This window comes from Molossus molossus, unplaced genomic scaffold (assembly GCF_014108415.1).
Source record: "Molossus molossus isolate mMolMol1 unplaced genomic scaffold, mMolMol1.p scaffold_m16_p_1, whole genome shotgun sequence".
In the NCBI taxonomy this organism is placed as follows: Eukaryota; Metazoa; Chordata; class Mammalia; order Chiroptera; family Molossidae; genus Molossus; species Molossus molossus.
In genome coordinates, this window is record NW_023425344.1 from 191,169,846 (window position 1) to 191,181,652 (window position 11,807).

General features: G+C 41.3%; 1 pseudogene; it reads left to right on the forward strand.

Annotated features, from left to right (window-relative positions):
- The first annotated feature begins 2,886 nt into the window (after positions 1-2,886).
- The window catches only part of LOC118622329, a 79,034-nt pseudogene continuing 70,113 nt past the window's right edge, over positions 2,887-11,807 (forward strand).

Consider the following 11,807-nt stretch of genomic DNA (forward strand, 5'->3'; position numbering starts at 1 on the left):
ACAAGTGCTTGACAAATGTTTCTGGATCCACTGGGCTTTCTCATTGCCCCTCTGATAATGTCATCTGTTTAGCCACCTCCTCCTAAGTCCAGCAATATTTTGCTCTGGGTGAAGGGGCAGGGAGTCAGAAACCTTCAGTTAGTGATTCCTTCTTTGAACCACTTAATGGATATAAAAACCCAACTTTACAAGAGGAGCAGTTGTTACTCTCTCGCCTAGGTAATGATTTCTTTATCCAAAATGTTCCCTTTGTATCTTCATGACAATAAAATGGGGGAAATGGATTTTTTAAAAAGTAATTACACAATTGAACATGTGATAAATTCACTTAATAGGCAAGAATTATCCGCTTTGGCTGCCTTCACAGCCCAAATTCACAAAGCAATTCACAACTCATTCACTGGAATTCAGCTTTATCGCCTAACCTGGAACTTGAAATGAGACAAATTATAAGAAGCTGAATGCTTTTTCTGTGAAAAATGGCCATGAGGGCTTATGAGAGATCAAGTGTTCTGATTACCTAACCTGCTACCACAACACAGGAAGTAAGATCTCCCTACCTGGGTATGACATCTGCAAACCTTGACAAATGAGTGAGGACCTCGGATCCATTGCTACTGAACTCTGTCATGCCAGGCAGATGGAGAGGGTCTTGGTGGATGGTCCCCATGGATCCCATACCTCCCTCACCAGTCAATCAAGCTTCCGTCCAAACCAGTGTTTTAAAATATTGACTCCTGTGTCTACCTGTTCCTTGGCAAAAATAAGTTATCATTATTATGATGGAGGAAATTTTTTTCCCCTCTTGATAAATGATCAGAAAGCAATACAGCACAGGGAGAGCAGACAGATGTTGGAGTTGGAAGAAAATGTACTGCTGAGATTGGAATGTAATTTCTTGACTAAAATTATATGGTATCTATCAGGACTACCAATTCAAAGTTCTGTTGGTGTAATTTTATCTTTATACATTAAATAGATATTTACTATAGCATGTCCACAGTATGTAGCACAGTAAGAGGGTAAGCTTGATTTTACATTAATTTTTAATTTTTAAATTTATTGTTGAAAGTATTACAGGTGTCCCTCCCCTTTCCCCCCATTGACTCCCCCTCCTCCCTCCTCCTACTCCCTTCCTGCTTTCCCCAACTATTGTCTGTGTCCATTGGTTTTCCATTGATTTTAGAAGGAGGAAGGGAGGGAGGAAGGGAAGGAGAGAGAGTGAGAGAGTGTTGTGCAAGGTATGTGTGAGGGGAACATGAATTTGTTGCCTCCCATTCATGCCCTGACTGGGGATTGAACCTGCAACCTTTCTGGTGAATGGGATGACACTCAACCAACTGAGCCACCTGGCCAGGCAAGAGGATGGGCTTTGAAGTAAAACAGATTTGGAGCTTCATCCTCATTCTGACTGCTGGAGCTTGGGTTCCCTGGAAACAGAGTCTGGGACAGTGCTTCACAAGTAAAACGCTTACAGGGGAGTGCCTTTGGTATCCACACCACGGAAGAGGGGGAGGAAAGCAGGAGAGGGCAAAGCAGAAGTGAGCTACGGCCAAGCTTGGCTAATCCATGAGGCGTGCTGGAGCTGGTGTGGCCCTTCCGAGTTGTCTGGAATTGTTTGGGTCAAGTTGGCCAGATATTTATCCCTTAATTATCAGTCACGGGAGGAAATGTCTTGGGACGGGGTGTGACCCCGAGGCAGGCGGCTCTCTGCAGCTGAGGCTTTGAGCAGAAGAGGAATCTGGGTGGTATGTCATAGTCCCCACCACACCATCGTATTTCTGTTGGGAGAATCTTCAGGCTACTAAACTCCTGGGAACATCAGTGGGCTTTTAGTAAAATGAGGATAATAATATCTGTTAAGGTTGTTGTAAGAATGTTTTTCATTCTTTTTCATTTGTGAATTTAAATTACAAAGTGCTTAGTAGAGAATGTCACATAGTAGGTACTCAAATGGGGATGATGATGATGATGGTCATAATATTCAACTGTTATGCTTCTGAATATTGGATAATAGAACTTGGTCCTATTGGTTTCTCTTTTGCTCTCAAATTAATTGTTCTTTTGTCATTGTATCTATGTTTTATATTAAATTATCTCAAATCCTTGTTTTGGAAGCAGACAGGGTATAAATCAGACAATTTAAAATATTCTTAATAATAGCAGTACAGTAGAATAATACTTGATATACTATATTAAACATGTTTTTCACTCTCAATAATTCCTGTTATTGTTACCCTCCTCCCACCCAAACAGTAGCTAGAATATTCCTGGGCTTAATGCTTCGGGGAAGAGATGATGCGGTTGAGTAAAAGCCAAATTCTTGTTTTTGAGTTTCAAAAGCTGAGGTCCTGGCATAAATAATAGATTTAGGAGACTAAGTGAGCTGTCAGTGCCCATTTGTCCCAGCCTAGAGGAAATGAAGTTTCTCTGGGAGGGAGAGCAAACAGAGTAGTGTTCAAATGCTGGGGGACCCTTGGGAAGGGCTTGTACCTTCTCCCATGACTTGGCTGAGAGAGGAGCAGCTCAGTGAGGGGATCCAAGAGTGAGTTTGCATAGTGCCTTCCTTCTTGGTTGTATCTTAGGAGGAGTGCTATTTGCAGACCTCCCTGTGTGGCTAGCACAGCATGTAATGACAGAATAGAAATGACCATATGCAATGTCTAGGCAAAAAGTCCCAGGACAACCTCAGGAGGCTCTGTACTCTCCAGTAAGTCTGGGGAGCAACAGACTGTTTTCCCATGTGGCACAGATGCTACTTACAAAGTTAACAGACATGAATTGGTCTTATAGCCAGGATTGAGGTGAACACAGAAGCGTCTCTATGAGCTGTGGATGGATACTGGACAGAATCAATGGCATCCCAGTGGATGCCACTAGGAGCAGATGACCCTTGAAGGTCAGGTGAGTATTGGTCCCTCCCACCTGACCAGTGCTCAGATGCATCAATATGGGGAGGGGGGAGACTGGATGTCTCCTGACCTGACCAGATTACCCCAAATGGACTGATAATAAACTCCACCACTAGTAGAATGGACTTCTGCAAAAAGTTAAGTTTAGTTACAGAAAAATGTAGAAAGTCATATTTTCTGCACACAAAAGTTTTGGCTTGATATTCATACCCATGCAATACATTACATCTATGAAGCATTTTCCTGTATTTATTTATTTATTTATTTATTTATTTATTTGTTTGTTTTTGTTACAGATGTTTCTCATTTTTCCCCCATTGACACCCTTCTCCCCTCCCCCCCTGTGCCATCCCTAGCTTAGTTGTCTATGTTCATTGGTCATGCATACATGCATGTAAGTTCTGTGCTTTATCTCTTCCCCCACAAGCTCCACTTCCTCTGAAGCTCGTCAGTCTGTACCCCACCTCTATGTCTCTGGATTAATTTTGTTCAGCAGTTTGTTTAGTTCATTATATTCCACAAATAAGTGCCATCATGTGATATTTGTCTTTCTCTTCTTGGCTTGTTTCACTTAGGATGATACTTTCCAGGTCCCTTCATGCCATCTCAAAGGATAAGAGGTCTTTCTTTCTTATAGCTGCATACTATTCCATTGTGTACCTGTACTGCAGCTTTTAATCCACTCATCTACTGATAGACACTTGGGTTGTTTCCAGATCTTAGCTATTGTAAATAGTGCTGCTATGAACATAGGGGTACATATATTCTTTCTGATTGGTGTTTCAGATTTCTTAGGGTATATTCTTAGAAGTGGGATCACTGGGTCAAATGGCAGTCCAATTTTTAACTTTTTGAGGTAACACCATAGTGTTCTCCAGTGGTTGCACCACTGTGTATTCCCACCAGCAGTGTACTAGAGTCCCCTTTTCTCCACACCCTTGCCAACACTTGTTTAATGATTTGTTGATGGCGACCATTCTGACAGGTGTGAGGTGATACCTCATTGTTGTTTTAATTTGCATCTCTCTGATGATTAGTGATACTGAACATTTCTTCATATGTCCCTTGGCCATTTGTATGTCCTTTTTGAAGAGGTGTCTATTGAGGTCCTCTGTCCATTTTTAAATTGGGTTCTTTGTCTTCCTTTTGTTGAGTTGTATGAGCATTCTATGTATTTTGGAAATTAACCCCTTATCTGATGCATCATTGGCGATTATGGTCTCCCATATAGTGGGATCCCTTTCCATTTTGATGGTTGTTTCTTTTGCTGTGCAGAAGCTTTTTAGTTTGATGTAGTCCCATGTATTCATTTTTTCCTTTGTTTCTGTTGCCTTAGGTGTTGTATCAGTGAAAATTCTGCTGCATATGATGTCTGAGATTTTCTTGCCTACATTTTCTTCTAGAATTTTCATGGATTCACGAGTTACATTTAAGTCTTTTATCCATTTTCAGTTTATTCTCATGTATGGTGTAAGTTGGTGTTCTAGCTTCATTTTCTTTCAAGTAGCTGTTCAATTTTCCCAACACCATTTATTGAAGAGACTGTCTTGACTCCATTGTATGCTCTTGCCACCTTTGTCAAATATTAATTCAGCATGTTGTCTTGGGTCTATTTCTGGGTTTTCTGTTCTGTTCCACTGGTCTATATGCCTGTTCTTGTGCCAGTACCAGGCTGTTTTGATTACAGTGGCTTTGTAGTATAACCTGAAATCTGGTAATGTGATCCCTCCAAATTTGTTCTTCTTTTTCAAGATTGCTGTGGCTATTTGAGGTCTTTTTTGGTTCCATATAAACTTTTGGAGTGTTTGTTCTAGTTCTGTGAAGTATGTCATTGGTATTTTATTGGGGATTGCATTGAATCTATAGATTGCTTTGGGTAGTATGGACATTTTAATGATGTTAATTTTTCCAATCTATGAACAAGGTATATGCTTCCTCTTTTTTATATCTTCCTCTATTTCTTTTATCAATGACCTATAGTTTTCTGTGAAGAGGTCCTTTACTTCTTTGCTTAAGTTTATGCCTAGGTATCTTAATTTTTTTTCTGTGATGGTAAATGGAATTGTCTTTTTAGTTTCTCTTTCTTTGATTTCATCATTGGTGTATAAGAATGCCATTGATTTCTTGACATTAATTTTGTATCCTGCTACTCTGCCAAAATCATTTATTAAGTCTAGTGATTTTTGATGGAGTCTTTAGAATTTTCTATGCACAATATCATGTCATCTGCAAATAATGACAGTTTCACTTCCTCCTTTCCAATTTGGATTCCCTTTATTTTTTCTTTATGTCTAATTGCTGTGGCTAAGACTTCCATTACTATGTTAAATAAGAGTAAAGAAAGTGGGCATTCCTCTCTTGTTCTTGTTCTTAAGGGGAATGCTTTTAGTTTTTGCTCATTGAGTATGATGTTGGCTGTAGGTTTTTCATATATGGCCTTTATTATGTTGAGAGATGATCCCTCTATTCCCACATTGCTGAGCGTTTTTATCAAAAATGGGTGCTGGATTCTGTCAAATGCTTTTTCAGCATCTAATGATATGATCATATGGTTTTTATCTTTCATTTTATTTATGTGGTGTATCACATTTATTGATTTGCGAATATTGTGCCATCCTTGCATACCTGGGATGAAACCCGCTTGGGCATGATGAATAATTTTTTTGATGTATTGCTGGATTTGATTTGCTAATATTTTGTTAATGATTTTGGCATCTGTGTTCATCAGGGATATTGGCATGTAGTTTTCTTTCTTTGTAGTGTCTTTATCTGGTTTTGGAATTAGGATTATGCTGTTCTCATAAAATGAGTTTGGAAATGTTTCGTCTTCTTGGATTTTTTGGAATAGTTTATGTAGAATGGGTATTAGATCTTCTTTGAATGTTCAGTAAAACTCCTCCATGAAACTATCTGGGCCTGGGCTTTTGTTTGTGGGTAGTTTCTTGATTACATGTTCAATTTCCTTTGTTGTTATTGGTCTGTTCAAGTTTTCTATCTCTTCCTGGTTCAGTTTGGGGAGGCTGTGTGTTTCTAGAAATCTGTCCATTTCTTCTAGATTGTCCAATTTGTTAGCATATAATTGTTCGTAGTATGTTTCGATGATCCTTTGTATTTCTGTGGTGTCAGTTGTTACTTCTCCTCTTTCGTTTCTGATTTTGTTTTTTGGAGTCCTCTCTTTTTGTTTCTTGGTGAGTCTGGCTAAAGGTCCATCAATCTTGTTTATCTTTTCAAAGAACCAGCTTTTTGTTTCATTGATCTTTTAAATTGTTTTTTAGTCTCTATGTTGTTTATTTCTGCTCTGACCTTTACTATTTCCTTCCTCCTACTAGCTTTGGGTTTTTCTTTTTGTTTACTTTCTAGTTCTTTAAGTTGTAGGGTTAGAAAGTCAATACCTAACTTTTTCCTTGAGGTAGGCCTATAGTGCTATGAACTTCCCTCTCACGACTACTTTCACTGTGTCCCATAGATTTTGTGTTGTTATTGTTCGCTTTCATTGGTTTCCAGGAAGTTTTTAATTTCTTCTTTGATCTTGTTAGTAACCTATTTGTTGTTTAATAACATGATATTTAGCCTCCAAGTGTTTGAATGTTTTTGTATGTTTTTATTGTAATTGAGTTCTAGTTTCATGCCACTGTGATCTGAGAAGATGCTTGATATGATTTCATTTTTCTTGAATTTGTAGAGACTTGCTTTGTGTTCTAACATGTGGTCTATCTTTGAGAATGACCCATGTGCACTTGAGAAGAATGTATATTCTGCGGCTTTGGGGTGAAATGTTCTGTAAATATCAATTAAGTCCAACTGATCTAGTTTGTCTTGTAACGACTCTATGTCCTTGTTAATTTTTTGTCTAGAAGATCTATCCAGTGGTGCCAGTGGTGTGTTAAAGTCACCCACTATGATTGTGTTGCTATTGATCTCTCCCTTGAAATCCTCCAAAAGTTTTTTAATATATTTTGGTGCTCCCACATTTGGTGCATATATGTTTACCAGGGTTATATCCTCTTGTTGGATTGCTCTTTTTAATATTATGTAGTGACCTTCTCTGTCTCATATTATGGCCCTTGTTTTGAAGTCTGTCTTGTCAGATAAAGTATTGCTACACCACCTTTGTTTTCATTTCCATTTGCTTGGAAAAAATTTTTTTATCCCTTCACTTTCATCCTGTATGAGTCTTTTGTTGTGAGGTGCTTCTCTTTTATTTATTTATTTATTTATTTTTAAATTAAATTTTTATTTAAAATGATTTTAAAATCTTTATTGTTGAATGTATTACAGATGCTCCTCAATTTTCCCCCATAGACCCCTCTTCCCCACTCCCGCCCCCCTCCCGCCTTTTCCCACAGTGTTGTCTGTGTCTATTGGTTATGCATATAAGTTCTTTGGTTTATTTCTTCCCACCCCCCAACCCCTTTCCCTTTGAGGTTTGTCAGTCTAGCAATGAATTTGTACTTCTTAATCCCTTCACCTTTTCACCCATTCCCCCAAACCCCCTCCCAACTGGCAACCAACAAAATGTTCTCTGTATCTATAAGGATGTTTCTGTTCTGCCTGTTCATTTTGTTTGTAGATTCCATTGTCGATAGATATGTATTCATTGCCATTTTGTCTGTTCATATATTTTATCTTTTTCTTCAAAAATATCCTTCAACATTGCATATAATAATGGTTTGGTGATGATGAACTCCTTTAAGTTTTTCTTGTCTGGGAAACTCTTTATATGGCCATCGATTCTAAATGACAGCTTTGCAGGATAGAGTAATCTTGGTTGTAGGTTCTTGCTTTTCATCACTCTGAATATTTCTTGCCACTCCCTTCTGGCCTGCAAAGTTTCTTTTGAGAAATCAGCTGACAGTCTTATGGGAACTCCCTTGTAGGTAATTAACTGCTTTTCTCTTGCTGCTTTTAAGATTCTCTCTTTGTCTTGAAACTTTTGCATTTTGATGATGATGTGTCTTGGTGTGGGCCTCTTGGGGTTGATCTTGTTTGGGACTCTCTGTGCTTCCTGGATTTGTATGTCTGTTTCGTTCACAAATTAGGAAAGTTTTCTGCCATTATTGTTTCAAACAGGTTTTCAATTTCTTGTTCTCTCTCTTCTCCTTCTGGCACCCCCAAGATGCGAATGTTGGCACGCTTGATGTTGTCCCAGAGGCTCCTTACACTATCCTCATTTTTTTGGCTTCTTTTTTCTTTTTGCTGTTCTGATTGGGTGTCTTTTGCTTCCTTATATTCCAAATCAATGGTTTGCTTCTTGGATTTACGTACTCTACTATTGAATCTGTGTAAGTTATTCTTTATTTCAGTTAATGCCTCCTTAATTTCTGACTGTGCATCCATCATTTCTGACTGGTCCTTTTTTATGCTCTTGAGGCCCTCATTAAGTTCACTGAAGTTCTCTCTCAGTTCATTGAGCATCCTTATAAGCAGTATTTTGAACTCAGCATCTGTTAGGTTGCTTATCTCCATTTCACTTAGCTCTTTTCTTGGGGTTTTGTTCTGTTCTTTCATTTGGGACCTGTTTATTTGTCTCCTCATTTTGGCTGCATCCCTGTGTTTGTTTCTGTGTATTACTTAATGAGAGGTATGGGGCTAGCTGAGACCAGATGCTGCTTGTTTGAAAGAATTTAGGAAAAACTGAAGCAGGATTTGAGACAGGCCAATCCTATGGTAAAGCAACTGGCAACAGCTTGGGTGGGCCTGAAAGTTGGGTGGGGTGGGGCCTCAGGGAATCACCAGGGTGGGGCTACCAGTGTGAGCCAGGTTGCTGGAGTCCCAGATATGGCATCTGTCTGCTGCCCCAGGGAAGGGCTCACCAAAGGAACAAAGGCCTCTGACAGCATGTTTGTCCCGGAGAAAACCCCCTCTCCAGCCCTCGCTCCAATGCCAAACAGCTCAGTTCTTCCCTGTATGTCTCTGGTGCCCCTCGAACTGCCTCCCCTCCAAGCTTAGAGGGAGTGAGTCCGATAAGTTCGTGTGTGGGCCCTTTAAGGAGCTGCCTGGGGCTCCAGCCATGTCAGCTTCCCTGAGCCTCAGTTTCTGCTGGTTTTTCCAGCCAGAAGTTATGGGGACTTCTCTTCTCAGCACTGGAACCCAGAGCGGGGCATCTGGTGTGGGATGGGGAACCCTCAGTCCTCAGGGAGGACCTTCCCTGTCGAGGTATCCTCATGATTTTTATCTGCCACACGTGGGTGTGGGACCAGCCCATTGCGCTTCTGCCCCTTCTACCAGTCTCGATGTGGCTGCTGCTTTAATTCCGTAGTTGTAGAACTCCGTTCAGCTTGATTTCAGGCGGTTTTGAATGAGGGTTGTTCTGTAGTTTAGTTGTAACTTTGATGTCAGGTGCATCTCTTTCAAACAGCATATATGTGGGTCATGTTTTCTTATTCAATGAGCTACCCTATATCTTTTGATTGGAGCATTTAAGCCATTTACATTTAAGGTAATTATTGATAGATCATTATTAGTTGCCATTTTAATTTTATGCCTGTGTTCCTCTCTCTCTCTGTCTCTCTCTTTCTGTTTCTTCTTCTTCTTACAACAGTCCCTTCAGCATTTCTTGCAGTGCTGGTTTGGCGGTGGTAAATTCTTTAATTAGTTAGTTAGTTAGTTAGTTAGTTAGTTTGTTTTTTTATACGTGAAGCTCTTTATTTCTCCTTCAATTTTGAATGATAGCCTTGCTGGATAGAATAGTCTTGGATTCAGACCCTTGCCTTGCATTACTTTGTACACTTCATGTCACTCCCTTCTGGTCTGCATCATTTCTACTGAGAATCAGCTGACAGTCTAATGGGAGCCCCCTTATAGGTAACTTTCTGTCTCTCTCTTGCTTCCTTTAAGATTCTTTCTTTGTCTTTAATGTTGCCATTTTTATTATGATGTGTCTAGCTGTGGGTCTTCTGGGGTTCATCTTGCTTGGGATACTCTGTGTTTCCTGGAAATGTGTGACTTTTTCCTTTACAAGTTCAGGAAAGATTTCTGTCATTATTTCTTCAAACAGGTTCTCTCTTCCTTTCTCTGATTCTTCTCCTTCCACTATCCCTATAATGCAAATGTTGTTATGTTTTGTATTGTCCCACAGCTCTCGTAAACTTTCCTCCTGCTTTTTCTTTTTTCTTTTTTCCCGTTTGCTTCTCTATTTGAGTGTTTTTTTTCTACCTTGTCTTCTAAGTCACTGATTTGGTCTTCAGCTTCTTCTAATCTACTATTAAACCCTTCTAAGGTATTTTTCATAACAGCTATGTCATTCTTTATTTTCTCTTGATTTTTATGCATAGCTTCTACTTCTTTTTTTAAAGTTGAAGTAGTTCCCAGTGAGCTCTTCAGAATTCTTATTAAGATGCTTGTAGTTCTCACCAAATTGTTTGAGCACCCTTAAAATCATTGCTTTGAATTCTTTATCTGACAAGTTGCTGTCTTCCATTTCCTGTAGTTCCTTTTCTAGTGATTCCTCTTTTTCTTTCCTTTGGGTGTTGTTTCTTTGTCTCCCCAGTTTAGCCGTCTTGTAGCTCTAGACCCGCTGAGGGATGTTTGGGTGTGTATGAAGCTCACTGTATATCAAATAAGGCTACTGTGCCTCCCAGACTGTTTTGTTGCATGTCGCCTCTTGCCTGCTGTGGATCCTGGAGGATTGACTACTGGGGGCTGGTATTGGTGTGTCCTGGTAGGTGCTGCTGCTGGATCATGTGGGCCCCTTTGGAGTGTGTTCCCAGCTGGTCGCTGGTGCCACCTGTAGCTGTATAGCTCAGGCCCTGTTGGAGCCGCACTCCCTGCCTGTACTGTGGGCAGCTGGATTGCACAGTCCCTGTGGAGACCTGACTCCACACCTATCTTGTGGGTATGTGGATTGCACAGGCCTCTCTGGTGCCCCAGCACCCTGTGGGTCCCGCTGGCAACTGGATCACACAATCCCTTTGGAGACCTGGCTCTAGTCCTATCTTGTGGGCTGCTGGGTTTCACAGGCCTCTCTGGTGCCCCCATAACCTGCAGACCCCACAGGCTGGCAGCTGGATTGCACCAGTCCTTCTCAGGCTCTGGCTTCCTACTGCTCTGGTGGGCTGCTAGGTCACAGAGGCCTCTGTGGAGCCCCAGGTCCCGCTGCTGGCAGCTGGGGAGTGCTGCTGCCCCCTGGGGCTCAGCTCCTGTTCAGCCTTTGTTGTACTTTTTTGGGGATGGGTCTCAGCTGCTGGTCTGTGCTTCTGTTGCCTGGGGATGGATGTCTGCCCCCAGCCTCTGTTCTTGGGGGTATATCTCAACTCTGATCGATTGCTACTGTGGGGGATGGTGCTGGCCTCCCGGCCATCTGCAGCTTCCGCAACTGGCACTTTGGCAGCTCCACTATTGTCTACTTGTCTGTGTAGACACAGAGTGTCCACTGGTCCGATGGTGCCAAGTGCACTGGTGGGCTCTGGTTGCTGGGCCCTAGCCGCTCCCATTGCCTCCTCCCAGGGAAGACCCAGGACCTTCCAAAATGGTGGGACCTCCCTGCAGTGCAGGGAGATGCGCCCTGAAGGGCCGCTGACTGAGGTGGCTGGCTGCTCCGTCCACAGCACAGGAACCTCTGCTCCACGGCTCTGCACTGCTCGGGCTTGGTTGTCCAGCTTCACGTCCACTCACACTCTCTCACACACTCGCTCACTCTCTCACGCACTCACCCTCCCTCGGGTTCTGCCTGCCACCATCTTCCGAAAGTTCTGTCTTTTAATTCTTGAGGTGTCAATGGAACATAAGAATTATATATAGTTTATGTAGATTGAACAAGAGATTGTAGGTAAAGCATTTAACACAATGTGTGGCATGTGGAAGGCTCAATATTATCATTTCTTATCTTTATTATGTGTTGCTTTGGAGGGAGAAAAGCTCACAGTTGGCAGAGGTCATCTCCTTTGCTCAGATTAT